This window comes from Somniosus microcephalus, chromosome 8, assembly GCF_052327205.1.
Source record: "Somniosus microcephalus isolate GS21.2 chromosome 8, FLI_Smic_1.0, whole genome shotgun sequence".
NCBI classification, from domain to species: Eukaryota; Metazoa; Chordata; class Chondrichthyes; order Squaliformes; family Somniosidae; genus Somniosus; species Somniosus microcephalus.
Genome location: NC_140994.1, coordinates 178,873,679 through 178,889,476, shown reverse-complemented (window position 1 = coordinate 178,889,476; position 15,798 = coordinate 178,873,679).

The following is a 15,798-nucleotide window of genomic DNA, read 5'->3' as shown; positions in this document are numbered from 1 at the left end:
CCTGCCTCCATTAAACCCGGAATTAGGCGGGTTTGGGTTAGGTTTCAGATTTTTTAAATTTTAACTTCTGACCCGACCCCAACCCACCCATTTTTGGGTGTTAAATTTCACCTGCTGCTGCAGTAATCTGGCGTGGGCTATTTTAACTCCAGGGCCTCAATATCATGCCGTCGGTCCACTTCCTGCCCGGGAAGCCGTTACCAACCTCCAGATAGTGGTGCATTCCATGGTCACCCAGCAGCACCTGGGTAAGTATGAGGAAGGGGTCCTGGGAGGGTCTCGCGAGAGGAAAGGAAAATAGGAACATAGGAACAGGAGTAGGCCATTCAGTCCCTCGAGCCTGTTCCGCCATTCAATGAGATCATGGCTGATCCGCAACCTAACTCCATATACCCGCCTTTAGCCCAAATCTCTTAATACCTTTGATTAACAAAAAGCTATCAATCTCCGATTTAAAATTAACAATTGATCTAGCATCAATTGCCATTTGCGGAAGAGAGTTCCAAACTTCTACCACCCTTTGTGTGTACAAGTGTTTCCTAATTGCACTCCTGAAAGGTCTGGCTCTAATATTTAGACTATGCCTCCTAGTCCTAGAATCCCCAACTAGTGGAAATAGTTTCTCTCTATCTACCCTATCTGTTCCCCTTAATATCCTGAAAACTTCGATCAGATCACCCCTAACCTTCTAAATTCTAGGAAATACAACCCTAATTTGTGTAGTCTCTCCACGTAGCTTAACCCTTGAAGTCTGGGTATCATTCTGGTAAAACTACGCTGCACTCCCTCCAAGGCCAATATATCCTTCCTAAGGTGTGGTGCCCAGAACTGCTCACAGTACTCCAGGTGTGGTCTAACCAGGGTTTTGTACAGCTGCAGCATAACTTCTACCCGCTTGTACTCTAGTCCTCGAGATATAAAGGCCAGCATTCCATTAGCCTATTTGATTATTTTCTGTACCTGTTCATGACATTTTAATGATCTATGTACCTGAACCCTTAAGTCTCTTTGGACCTCCACTGTTTTTAGCTTTTCACCATTTAGAAAGTACCCTGTTCTATCCTTTTTAGGTCCAAAGTGGATGATCTCACATTTGCTTACATTGAAATCCATTTGCCACAGTTTTGCCCATTCACTTAATCTATCAATATCCCTTTGTAATTTTATGCTTTCATCCACATTGCCTACAATGCCGCCTATCTTTGTGTCATTGGCAAATTTGGATATATGACTTTCTATGCCATCATCTAAGTCGTTAATAAATACTGTGAATAGTTGAGGTCCCAACGCAGATCCCTGTGGGACACCACTAGTCACATCCTGCCAATTAGAGTACCTGCCCATTATCCTTACTCTGTGTCTCCTGCTGCTCAGCCAATTTCCTAATCAGGTCAATAATTTGCCCTCAATTCCATGGGCTTCTACCTTAGTTAACATTCTCTTTTGTGGGACTTTATCAAATGCCTTCTGGAAGTCCATATAAATAACATCCACAGACATTCCCCTGTCCACTACTTTAGTCACCTCTTCAAAAAATTCAATCAGGTCTGTCAGGCATGACCTACCTTTCACAAATCCATGCTGGGCTCTCTGATCAACTGAAAATATTCAAGATGTTCAGTTACCCTATCCTTAATTATAGACGCTAACAATTTCCCGACAACAGATGTTATATAACTGGTCTATAATTCCCTGGTTTCCCTCTCTCGCCATTCTTAAAAAGTGGAGTGACATGCGAAATTTTCCAATCTAAAGGAATGGTTCCTGAATAGAGAGAACTTTGGAAGATTATAGTTAGGGCATCTGCAGTATTTGGATGGCAGGGTCGGGTTAATTTATTTATCAAGAATTGGGTTTCCACCCTTGGTTTGTGTCAAGGCAGTAAAGAGCAACAAGTAACTTGGAAAAGAGCAAATATTTGAATTCATTATTTTTTAAATGAATTGATGTTAATTTTGGGTCTGCTACAGAGCCTGGGAAATGGGAAGAATCAAACAGTATATTGTTCAAATCTTTGGAGGATGAATTAGTTCACGCCCGTTTTCAGACTCGATCTGATTGACGCGCATGCTGCATGTGCAAGAAGAAGCCGGACCGAAGACCACCTGAAACTGGTCCTCGGACCTCACCTTAATACTTTGAGTGAGCTTCCGGCACCTATTGCACTTCCAGAGGCAGCTCGACCCTGTCGAGGGATCCAATTTTGAGCCCATCTGCCTCTCCGGAAGTGGCTCTCAAGTAACTGCGGGTTGTGGAGGGGGAGAGATGAATGAGATGCGTTATTTGTGGGCTGGCAGCGGCCCTCAGGCATGCGAAGCTGGGTGGAGCACTCTTGCTCCTCCTGGATTCAGATCAAGTTTAAAACAATTTTTTACTTACCATTTTTGGTGGCGGCCGCTTGCCAGTAAAACCTCACTGGAGCATTCTCAGCTCCCGCGGCACTCAGGGCAGCCCAATTTCCAAGAAGGGTCCTAAAACAAGCGTTCGGACCCTCATTGGCATATGCAAGAGGCCTAATGCTTGCTTTAGATGGTTGCCATGGATGCCTAAATAATGGCCCGACCCAACAGGATGCATAATGTTGGAACCAAACATTATTGCTCATTGCACCCATTTTACACCCATAAAAAGAGTGCAATGAGGTCCAATTTCTACACCCCTGAGTTTTAATGTGACAGAAAGGATTAAACCTTCGGGACTGAGTATTGATGGAAAAGTATTGGGCAAACTTTTTTATTTACAGATACTATGGGGGTGATTTTCATTCAGAAGTCAGGACTACAACTTTCAGGGTTGTTGTCCCGCCTCCAATGAGATGCGGCCAATCCACGTGATTTTCCCTTGATTGACCTTGTTGAGCCTGCCCAGCGGGCTCAGCAGGCCAATTAAGGGCCACCCGGCAACAGGTGACATCACAGATTGAAATTTCATTTGTCAAGACGTTTTGACAGATGAAATATCAGTGTTTCACAGCTGTTTGAAGCTGTCAAACACTGACAGTCTTACTTCTAACCTGAGTCCTTCTACACAGACTCAGTTAGAAATCTCTCTGGCACAGAGAGCTGCAGGCTGTCACTTTTGACAGTTCGCAGCCATTCTGCTTTCTGTGCCAGTTAGATGATGGACTCCCGAAACCTAGAGGAAGTAAGGCTGTAAAGGTAAGTACAGGTAATTTAAACTTCTTTACACACTTTAGACACACCAAACACACTTTGCACTCATGCATCCATCACTCACCTGAACACCGACATCTCGACCCCTCCAAGTCCTTCAACCCGACGGCCCGACTCCTCTAACTTGGCGTGGTTTGGAGCCGTCGGGAATCCCACACTTCAAGCTTTAAAATAGGGATTAGGCTAAAAACTGCCTGTTAACAGGCAGTTAATTGGCACTAATCCCTTCCCGCCTCGGGTAGGCGGGTCTCAGAGCGGGGCGGGTACCCGCCTCCTTTGAAACTTACATGGAGGCGGGTTGGGGGCGGGATGGTGTCGGGACCCCTGAATTCGGGACTTTAACCCCCCATACACCTCCAATCCCGACTCCACGGGTCAATGAAAATCGACCCCACGATGTGTCTTTTAAATTATTTTACTTACACATGATATCATTGTGACAAAAATGAAACTTTTTTCTGTGATGTATCATCGTATTTTCTGCCTACCTTTTAGGGTACATTTTGGAATAAAAATTAGGTTCACTCATAGAAATTGGCCCCACTTGTTTTGATATATAACCAGATGTATTTTTTGCCTAGTCACATATCTAAGGAAAGGCAAACCATTCAATTGAAATAGCAGTACTCTGGGGATTTTGTTTGTATGTATTTTAATCGCTCCACCATTGGTGGCCGTGCCTTCAGCTGCCTAGGTCCTAAGCTCTGGAATTCCCTCCCCAAATGTCTCTGCCTCTCTACCTCTCTTTCTTCCTTTAAGACGCTCCTTAAAACTTACCTCTTATCTGTTCTAATATCTCCTTATGTGGCTTGGTGTCAAATTTTGTTTGCTAACGCTCCTATGAAGTGCCTTGGGACGTTTTACTACATTAAGGGTGCTGTATAAATGCAAGTTGTTGTTGTATATATGTTTGATTGGCAGCTCTCTTCATTTGAGTGACCCATATGTATATTTGCTGTGTCCCAGTCATTTTTTCAAAACTATTTATCAGCCTGTCTTATAAAATTGAGTGATCCACCAGAAGCCATCAGACAGAGATAGGTAGGCCAGTGAGAGACTCCATAGCTGGTCAGCAAAGAGCCATATGAGGTTAATATTGCAGTTTTGAACAGCACACACAACTGTTCGATATTTTCTGCCAACTTGATGAGATTGCTCATAGAGAAGGAGGCCATTTGGACCATCGTGCCTGTGCTGACTCTTTGAAAGAACAATCCAATTTGTCCCATTCCCTTGCTCTTTCCCCATAGCCCTGCAATTTTCTCCCCTTCAAGTATTTATCCAATTTCCTTTCAGGCAGTGCATTCCAGATCATAAGTTGCTGCGTAAAAAAAAATTCTTATCATCTCACCTCTTACTCTTTTGCCAATTCCCTTAAGTTAAGCTTATAACAACTATAAAATCTAAAGTGTGCCATTGCTATTTACTAATCAATTTACTGTGTTATGAATCTGTTTGGTAGTTTTTAGCTTAAGGTGTGATCTAGTGAAGTTATTCTATCACCTTCTGAAGCCAAGGAAGCTCCATTGATAGCACATGTTATAATCAGTAAGCTAAAACAAAAGGTAAAAAGGGTTTTCTGCTTGTCCCCAGGTTTGGTACAAATTACCTAGATTTTGAGCAGATGAAGGCAAACTGCGGATCATAGGGAGCACATGCTTGGCTATGGGAGGGGTAAAGACTCAAAAACATAATTCATTGTAACTAAAATGCCACATGGCGCTCTGTCCCCAAACAAGAAAAGATTTGCTACACCTTATCATGAAGATAGTACTCTTCTATAGTCATAATCTTGACAGGAATCATGACACACCCAAAAATAAATCTCATTTTCTTGTTTGTATTTGCACATGCAGAATAAAGCAACCAAAAACTACTGTGGGAGTCGCTGGTCACATGAGGCAAAACAGTAATGGGCTTCTAGACAGTAGATAGACAGAAAGGGAGAATAGCATTCACAGCTTGTTAGTCTATGCGTGGAAATGATCCACACATTTACATTTTGGACATATGGTTCATGGTGGTCATACTGGTCTTCATGATGTGATCCATTTCAAAGACTGAAGTGACTTAGATTTCCAAACAAGAACTTTAAATTTCTATAAATTGCAGTAATCTGACATTGACCTATTAAATAATAAAGTAATAGTCTAAAAATTTAAAGTACATCAAATATCTGAATATAGAATTTCTCCTTGTTTGCCTTGTAGGTGGTTGTGAATTTATCATTCTGATTTCATGCAAATTAAATGAGAATTTGAAATGAGAATACAGCACTGCTATCACATAACCATAAGATTGTTGTGGCGCTGGACTGCTATTAACAGTAGTGGGTCTAATCACAAACTTCGTGTAGATCTTTTCAAACAAATTTATGATATAGATTTATTAAGCCTCGTCAGGCCAATGGACGTTTTGGTATTGCTGGGGAATTTGTGCTCAGCTGCTCATTCTGTTGCAATTTAATCATGTTTCTTTTAAGACTAACTGTCACGTTAGGTTGATTAGAAATAAGCTTTATGGCCTCCCCTTGTTGGTAAATGTAATGCATACAGAACAGAAGGTCCCAGGTTTGATTTGTGGTAGATGCTGAATTTGCATGATCTTATCAGGGTGGCAATATTGCTGCTACACCCCTAAGCTAGGGAGAGTAAAATCAGCCTGGGTTTCCCTCTTGATCACTATTCAGTGCGTACTGTGAGAAAGTGCGCATGCAGACATCGGTTGAACATGGATAGGACTCGACTCCTATGTCTGCTACAATTGAATATCCTACCAACACTTGCTATTTAGGCTCACATATAAAGAATGGGCATTTGAGAAAGAGAATGAGGCTGGCCAACATTTGTGGAACTGTACCACACTATGAGTCATCGATTTCAAGAGAAAAGGAGAGAATTAAAAAAAAAACCTTTCAGTGTGTTTTTAAATTTAAATTGTTCATCTCTGTCTCACGCTGATACCAGTGAATTACCTAAGGAATTAAGTAATTTAACTGAATTTGCGCTACTACAGGAATTCAGTTACTTTACAGGTGTCAGCCTTGGCTCAGTGGTAGCACTCTTGACTAGTTAGAAGGTTATGGGTTCAAGACCGACTCCAGAGGCTTGAGCACATAATCTAGGCCTGCAATTCTGGGGAGCATTGCACTGTTGGAGGTGCTGTTTTTCGGATGAGACGTTGAACTGAGGCCCCGACTGCCCTCTCCGGTGAACGTAAAAGATCCCACGGCACTTTTTAAATAAGAGCAAGGGTGTTCTCCTCGTGTCCTGGGCAACACTTAGCCCTCAAGCAAAACCTAAAAGAGGTGATCTGGTCATTTATTTCATTGCTGTTTGTGGGACCTTGCTGTGCACAAATTGGCTGCCACGTTTCCTACATTACAACAGTGACTACACGTCAAAAGTACTTCATTGACTGTAAAGCACTTTGGGATGGCCTGAGGTCCTGAAAGGCAGTTATTTTTACTATCTTCCTGGTTACATCCGGACCCAGATGAATTTTCCGGTCTGAGCAGTAAAGTAGTGAAATCACAGAGCAGTGAGCTTAGTGCTCACCGATATTGCAATGTGCTGATCTTGTGGAATTTTCCAAGCTAATCCACATTAACAATTCATAGCAAGCTTCTAGCCCAGATTAGGCTTGCATCTGAGTGTTCACTATCAGCAAGGAGCAGAAAATAGTGTGCTGTTGCACCTTTTAAAGATTGCAGCCTCTATTAATGCAACTTTATTGCTGCTATACAGAGAAAGAATCAGAGCAAACATAGAGGCAAAACACCTTGGGCAGGATTTTCCCTGCGGAGGCGGGGTGGTGGCGGGAGAGCTGGTTGGTTGGTTCCGGTCCCGCTCCCATCGGCAGCCGCTCTCTGAAAATTGTTAAGCCCGCCCTGCGGGGTTCCTGGCCAATTAATAGGAAGCGGGTGTGATGATGTCATTTGATGACGTGTCATCAGTCGGTTTCCTTAAAGGGACCACTGCCACATTGATTTTGACAGTTGTGCTGTCAGTATTCTACAGCATTGAGTTGCTGCAAACACTGACAAGCACTGCACAAAGGTGCACGTTCCGCCCCCCCCCCCACTATTGTGATGATTGTGAAAGGAATGGCTTGGATATTATAGGGATGCTTCACGGCGCTGGCATGGGATGGTGTCAACCTGGCGCATCATATGGCAGCCAGGGTGTACAGCGTCAAGTGAAGTAAATCTGGCCATGGTGATGCCATCGCTGGCCTCCCGGTCAGCAATGTTGTCAGGTGCTGATGCCCTGTGTCCTGTGCAGCATCAGGTGATGGTGGAGAAGGTTGATGTTGTTGTTGGTGATGTTGGTGCTGGGGCTGATCGTGGAAGGATTCAGAGGACCAAGGTGAGATTTTTTCAAGGGCACCGATATTCCTGGAATAGATGGCAGCTGCAGTTGAGATGACAGAAGCGATCTGTCAATGGTGAGAGAGGTTGTTCCAATGAGGTGGCACTGGATATAGAGTTGGCTCTAAACACTTGCAAGCTGCAGAAAGCTCAATGGGGGATAAATTCGGTATCGCCCCGCTTGGGGCGCTAGTATTGGCGGTACGCAAAGTTTAGCGCCAGGCGCAACTTATCGCCACCTCGAGCGATATTGGGTTGCAGCGCCCCTGAAGGTGCTAAATCAGGCGCTGCACGGTACTCTTAAGGTGCTAACCCGGCGGCGCTACTCAATTTCTCGGCGGCCAGGCGTAGCGCAGGTGCTGTCAATAATCGATTTCCCCGAGACACGCTGGCGCTGGCCAGCTCTTAAAGGGCCGGGTCAATTAACATCAGCAGCCACACTCTACGCCTTGTAGGCCTCAAAATTGGCGGTGACCTACCTGTGGCGTTCAAAACTTCCAAGACATGGAGAGGGTCAGGCTTTAGCGATGGGGCATTGGATGATCTGGTTGGCGCAGTGGAGCGCCGGCGAGTTGTGCTGTACCCCGAGAATGGCAGGAGGCCTCATCAGAGCGAATACCGCAGAGCTTGGAGGGATGTTGCCCGAAGAGTCACCTCCAGCAGCGTGGTGCCCAGGACTCCTGTGCAATGCAGGAAGAAGTTCAGCGACCTCACTCGGGTCGTTAGGGTGAGTGCCTTTTTCACATTCATCTTCATCCCTCCATCTGCACCTGACTTTATGGCCAGAGGGTGCGCGAAGCCCCAATGGCCATCTGCCAGCCAGCACCCATGGCCCTTTCTGGAAACACACACGCACATTCAGCTCAGTGCATAATGTAAGGGCTATTCTACCATGGGGGGCATGTAATGTCAGCTCAGGGCAGCATGTTTCATCACTTCCCATCCTTTCTCCTGCAGGCCAAGCTGGCCAGGAACCGCAGGGAGCAGCTTCGTACCGGAGGAGGCCGGCCTCACCTACAGACCCTCACAGACCTCGAGGAGTGAGTCCACCAGATTGTTGGAAGCCGGATGAGTGGTCCTGTCACCTCTGGAGCTGCCGATCCCATTGTGCACAGTGATGGTGAGGTCATCACCTTTTTGAGCTCTCTCCTTCCACTTGTTCCCCCCACCAGCATGCTTTTTCACTTTGGACCCAAGTCAGTGCATTGCAGCACTCATGCATCCCTTGCTGCCACCCTGTCCTTTCGCTAAAGCCACTCTTCAACCTCCCTGCTTTCAGATGCTGCATCACCAGCTCAGGAGCCGAGCCCTCAAGCTGCCACTGCCACTGACTCCGGAGACGACGAGCAGGAGGAAGCTGGACCATCCCTGCCACCCTCAGGTGAGCCAGCCCCTCTGCAGACTGGGGAGACTACTTCCCTGGAGGGGAGCGGGGGGGGATGCTCTGAGGAAGAACCAGTTGCAGGAACCAGCGGGCTGCAGCAACGCAAGGGGGGTAGGGAAGCTTGGGGGCCGTCTCCCCGGAGGGCGAGTCAGGCCGCGAGTGCTGCTGCACAGAGCGCAGAAGAGGTGCGTGCCCTCGCAGAAATGAGCGCCCAAGCTGGGCTGAGGCACACTGAGCTCATGGCTGCAGTGGCAAGTGTGGTGTATGTAACCTGTTCCACCTTAAGAGAAATTAAGCCTGTTCCACCTTAAGAGATGTACTACTTTCTCTGGCTGCTGTATACGTAATACCGGTGGTGACCACACCGGTATATAAGCACTGTGTAGTAATATTGTATTCAGTATAGTCCCGACCTCCAACCAGTAAAGACCTGTTGAGTTTACTCTTGTGGTCTGTGTAGTAATTATCACTATAACACACAGACTTAACAGTGGCGACGAGTCCGATTTTTACCCTGCGGCAGTTATTTCCACGGCGGCTTCGTCCACAGACAGGACGTCGAAGAGAGGTTTCCACCCTCATCACCCTACTGGAAGACACGTCGAGCGGCAGGCATCGAGAAACCGGAGTGCAGAAGACATCCTGACCTCGAAGCCTCCATCAGCGACTGTCAGCTTTCTTCTTTCTACCTCGGTGGTGGGTAAGCCGGGCAGCGATGCGACAGAAAGTCAACCGCGTTGGCTGTACAGACGGGGCTGGGAAGACGGAGGAATAAGGGCGGTGAGATCGATCGCGACCGGAGATAAGGGCCGGGCCGCTTTCGAGCGAGAGGCGCAGCGCGGGGACATCGATCGCGACCAGAGATAAGGGCCGCATTCGGGCTAAAAGGCGCAGCGTCTGGGGAAACTGAAGGCGCGAGAGCCGCGGTGAAGCGGAGACAGCGTCGGGGGACGGTTGAAGACCGCCAAGCATGGGAAAACCGCCATTTTGTGGGCGGAGGACGACGACAAGAGCGGGAAGCCGCCATCTTGGATAACATAAAAATACAATAAATTGCAACGATGCCTAAACATGGGAACATTAGAGTCATAGAGTCATAGAGTTTTACAGCACAGAAAGAGGCCCTTCGGCCCATCGTGTCTGCGCCGCCCATCCATCCCTGTCCAGTCTAATCCCATTTTCCAGCATTTGGTCCATAGCCTTGTATGCAATGGCATTTCAAGTGCTCATCCAAATGCTTCTTGAATGTTGTGAGGGTTCCTGCCTCTACCACCCTTTTAGGCATTGAGTTCCACATTCCAACCACCCTCTGGGTGAAAAAGTTCCTCCTCAAATCCCCTCTAAATCTCCTGCCCCTTACCCTGAATCTATGCCCCCTTGTTATTGACCCCCCTACTAAGGGGAAAAGTTCCTCTTTGTCTACCCTACCTATGCCCCTCATCATTTTGTACACCTCAATCAGGTCCCCCCTCAGCCTTCTTTGCTCCAAGGAAAACAACCCCAGCCTGTTTAGTCTTTCTTCATAGCTGAGGCGCTCCATCCCAGGTAACATCCTGGTGAATCTTCTCTGCACCCTCTCCAAGGCAATCACATCCTTCCTATAGTGAGGCGACCAGAACTGCACACAGTACTCCAGCTGTGGCCTCACCAGCGTTTTGTACAGCTCCATCATAACCTCCCTGCTCTTATATTCTATGCCTCGGCTAATGAAGGCAAGTATCCCATATGCCTTTTTAACCACCTTATCTACCTGTTCCGCTGCCTTCAGGGATCTATGTACATGTACACCAAGGTCCCTCTGACCCTCTGTACTTCCTAGGGTCCTACCACTCATTGTGTATTCCCTTGCCTTATTTGTCCGTCCAAAATGCATCACCTCGCACTTTTCAGGGTTAAATTCCATTTGCCACTTTTCCGCCCATCTGACCAACCCGTTTATATCATCCTGTAGCCTGAGGCTTTCCTCCTCGCAATTTACCACCCCACCAATTTTCGTGTCATCTGCGAACTTACTGATCATACCTTTCACATTCTCATCCAAATCATTTATGTAGATCACAAACAACAAGGGACCCAGCACTGATCCCTGAGGTACCCCACTGGACACAGGCTTCCAGTCACAAAAGCAACCTTCGACCATCACCCTCTGCCTCCTGCCACTCAGCCAGTTTAGGATCCAACGCGCCAAGGCACCCTGGATCCCATGGGCTCTTACCTTCTTGACCAGTCTCCTATGCGGGACTTTGTCAAAAGCTTTACTGAAGTCCATGTAAACCACATCCACAGCATTTCCTTCATCCACCCCCCTAGTCACCCCCTCGAAAAACCTTTGATAGTGACATCGAAGATTGGGCCATGTATGTAGAACGCATACAAAATTATTGTAAGGCAAATAAAATTCCTGATGCAGATAAAGCACTAACATTATTAAATTTAATGGGTGCGAAGACATACGGGCAATTGAAACACCTGTTATCACCAGATGAACCGGCGGATAAGACGTTCGATGAGATTGTTACTGTCCTGAAAAATCATCTAAACCCCACGCCGCTGATGCTAGCGGAACGATTTAAATTTTACAACAGAAGGCAGCTGCAGAATGAAAGCAATGCTGAATATTTGATGGAATTACGTAAGCTAGCAAAATATTGTCAGTTTGGAGCGGGACTGACAGAGGCACTACGAGATAAATTTGTGTGTGGTTTATTTAAACAGGATACACAAAAGCGACTGCTCGAGGAGAATGAGCTGACGCTTGAGAAGGCGGTCACTATGGCAGCAGCACACGAAGCCACAGCGAGAGGCACGGCAGTAATGCAGCTACGGTCACCGGCACTCGGTACAAACAAATTGGGTTTGAGTTCTGTCAAATGTTATCGTTGTGGAAAGACAACGCACGATCAGAACTAGTGTTGGTTTAAAAACCAAGAATGCAGAACGTGTGGCAGGCTTGGCCACATAGCTAAAGTATGTCGGTCAGGAAAGAAGACCAGCAACAAAAAGTCACCGCAAGGAAAATACGCAAAGGTACACAAGGTGACAAAGAACAGTTTGACCGAACAGAAGTCAGATTCAGACGCTAGCAGTAATGAACTGGATAGCTTAAGAGTACACAACGTTGGTAAGGATGCAGATCTCCAGACAATTTGGGTCACTCTTCAGATAGCAGGAGTCCAAGTAAAAATGGAATTGGACACTGGATCGGCATTGACGGTCATGAATAAGAAAGATTACAGAAGGTTATTCCAACATATTCCCCTACAGGATACGGAGATTATATTGAAAACATACACGGGGCAAAGAGTGTACCCCATCGGAAAAATAGAGGTAGAAGTGGTCCACAAGGGCGAAGAAAGCCAAGTAATGGACTTATATGTGCTACCTGAAGGAGGTCCACCACTACTAGGATGGGAGTGGATTAGGAAAATGAATATGGACTGGCACTCCTTGAAGGCACTAACGGTAGATTCCGGGGAAACAGATGTCAAACCTAAACGATTGTCCAAAATATTGGATGATGCAAAAGAGGTGTTCCAGCAGGGACTGGGAACACTGAGAGGAATTACGGCAAACATCAAGATTGATGAACACGCACAACCAAAATTTTTTAAAGCCAGACCGGTACCCTATGCAATACGACCTACTGTTGAAGCGGAACTGGAAACACTAGAACGTTCAGGTGTACTGTCTAAGGTAGATTGGAGTGAGTGGGCTACGCCCATTGTTCCCGTTATGAAACGTCCTGCGAGCAACAAGCCAGGAGATCCAGGGAAGGTTCGCATCTGTGGAGATTTCAAAATCACTGTTAATCCGGTGCTTCACACGGTGCAGTATCCGCTTCCACGGATTGAGGATATTTTCGCTTCCTTGTCTGGCGGGAAACACTTCACCAAGATAGACCTGGCGCAGGCGTACTTGCAGATGGAGGTTGAGGAAGAGTCATGCCAATACCTCACGATCAACACGCATCGAGGGTTGTACCGGTACAATAGGCTGGTTTTTGGAGTGGCATCAGCTCCAGCAATTTGGCAGAGGGCCATGGAGCAGGTATTACAGGGAATTCCAGGCACACAATGTTACCTGGACGATATTCTGATCACAGGTGATGGTGATGAACAACATCTCGCAAACTTGGAACTGGTGCTCAGCAGACTGAAAGAGTATGGACTTAGAGTAAATCGGCAGAAATGTGAGTTCTTCCAGAAGCGGATCTCGTACTGTGGCCATGTCATTGACCGGGAGGGGCTTCATAAGTCTCCTGACAAGATTGAGGCAGTTGTAAAGGCTCCTGCTCCGGAGAATGTCTCTCAGTTGAGGTCGTTTCTAGGATTAATTAACTATTACCATAAATTTCTGCCAAATCTATCCACGGTACTGCACCCGTTAAATGCTCTTTTTCAGAAAGGGGTACCATGGGAATGGGGCGAAAACTGTAAGAAGGCATTTCGCAAAAGCAAAGAATTGATCACCTCAGAGGAAGTGTTGGCTCACTTCAACCCGACACTGCCTATTCGGTTGGCTTGTGATGCTTCTCCATATGGTATTGGGGCAGTACTCTCACACAAGTTGCCAAATGGCACGGAAAGGCCAGTCGCGTTTGCATCCAGGTCATTGACCTCCGCTGAGCGCAACTATGCGCAGATAGATAGGGAGGCTCTTAACCTTGTATGGGGAGTGAAGAAGTTTAATCATTACCTGCAGGGCCAAAAATTCACACTTCTGACAGACCATCAACCGTTGGTATCCATTTTTAACCCTAAGAAGGGTGTTTCGGTGATGACAGCGCAGCGTCTCCAGAGATGGTCTCTTTTCCTAGGGGCACATCAATATCAAATAGAATTCAAAGGTACGAAACAGCATGGCAATGCTGATGGGCTGTCGCGCCTGCCACTACCTGAAGAAGAAGACACGACGAAAGTTGACCCTGTTGAGTTATTTCATTCGACCATCATCGAGTGTTTACCAGTCACCAATGCAAGTATTGAAAGAGAAACCAGGAACGACCCGACACTGTCCAGAGTCTACGAGGTGACAGTGAAAGGATGGCCAACACGGGGTGATCCTCTGTTACCGGCACTTTCGGCAAGGCGAGACCAGCTGTCCGTCTGCCATGGCACCTTGATGTACGGGACAAGAGTGATTATTCCTCCCAAGTTAAGGGAAAGAGTTTTAAACGAACTGCATGAAGGTCATCTGGGGGGAGTTAAAATGAAAAGTCTTGCTAGGGCTTATGTATGGTGGCCGGGTATTGACCAACGGATTGAGGAGTTAACGAAAAGCTGCGCTGGGTGCCAAAAAGTGCAAAATGCACCTCCGATAGCACCGCTACACCCATGGGAATGGCCTTCAGCCCCATGGCAACGCGTACACATTGACTTTGCTGGTCCATTCATGGACTCCATGTTCCTAATCGCGGTGGACGCACATTCCAAATGGCCAGAAGTCATCAAGATGAATACCACTACTTCAGAAAAGACAATTGCGGTGTTAAGAACAATATTCGCAAGGAACGGATTGCCAGAACAGATCTGTTCGGACAACGGACCACAGTTTGTATCGGAAGAATTCCGACAATTCTTAAAGAAGAATGGAGTAAAACATTATACCTCTGTCCCATATCATCCGGCCACAAACGGGTTGGCTGAAAGATTTGTCCAGACATTCAAAAAGGCAATTAAGGCCATGAACGATGATCAGATTCCGTTGCAACACAAGGTCGACAAGTTCCTGATGTCATATCGAAACGCCGATCATGCAGTGACTAACCAAAGTCCTGCCATGATGTTTTATAACAGGAGGTTGCGGTCCAAGTTGGACTTGTTAAAACCAAATGTGCGGAGGGAAGTGGAAAACAAACAGTTTCGGCATATTAACAACAAGACCACTCGAACTTTCGACGTAGGACAACCAGTGTTGGCAAGGGGCTATGGAAACGAAAAATGGCAGTCCGGAACAATTCGGGCCAGACAAGGACCTCTGATGTACACAGTAGATATTGGTCATAATGTGATAAGGCGTCATGCGGATCAACTGGTAGAGTCGAGAGCAAGGGTCAAACCCATGGTTGTGACAGAGACAACTGTGGAAGACGTTAATGAACCTGAAGCATCTACCTCGGCAGGGAATGTACTTGATGATGATGACACCCAATACATTGGAAACCAAATAGAGGAGGCACCTCAACAACAAGAATCAGAGACTACTGAGAGGCGTTATCCAAGCCGCATCAGAAAGCCTCCTGAGAGACTGAACCTTTGAACTGTTATACCTGAAGTTATATATGTATATATGTTATTATGTTATGTTAAATGGGGATATGACTGTTAAGCTAAAAAGGGAGGATTGTGGTGTATGTAACCTGTTCCACCTTAAGAGAACTTAAGCCTGTTCCACCTTAAGAGATGTACTACTTTCTCTGGCTGCTGTATACGTAATACCGGTGGACACCACACCGGTATATAAGCACTGTGTAGTAATATTGTATTCAGTATAGTCCCTACCTCCAACCAGTAAAGACCTGTTGAATTTACTCTTGTGGTCTGTGTAGTAATTATCACTATAACACACAGACTTAACAGCAAGGATGCCTGAATCCATCGAGACACTGGCAAGGAGTCTCCAAGACTTCGGCGCAGCACAGGCAAGGAGTGCGCAGGACTTCGGGACAGCACTAGAATGGACTGTCCAGGGCTTCGGGACAGCACTGGAAAGGACTGTCCAGGGCCTCGGGACAGCACTGGAAAGGACTGTCCAGGGCCTTGGGGCAGCACTGGAAAGGATTGTCCAGGGCTTCACCGAAGCACTGGCACCTGCCACGCAACTGCTGAGTGCTGCCACGCAGTCACTCGCTGGTCTAATGCAGACGCAGATTG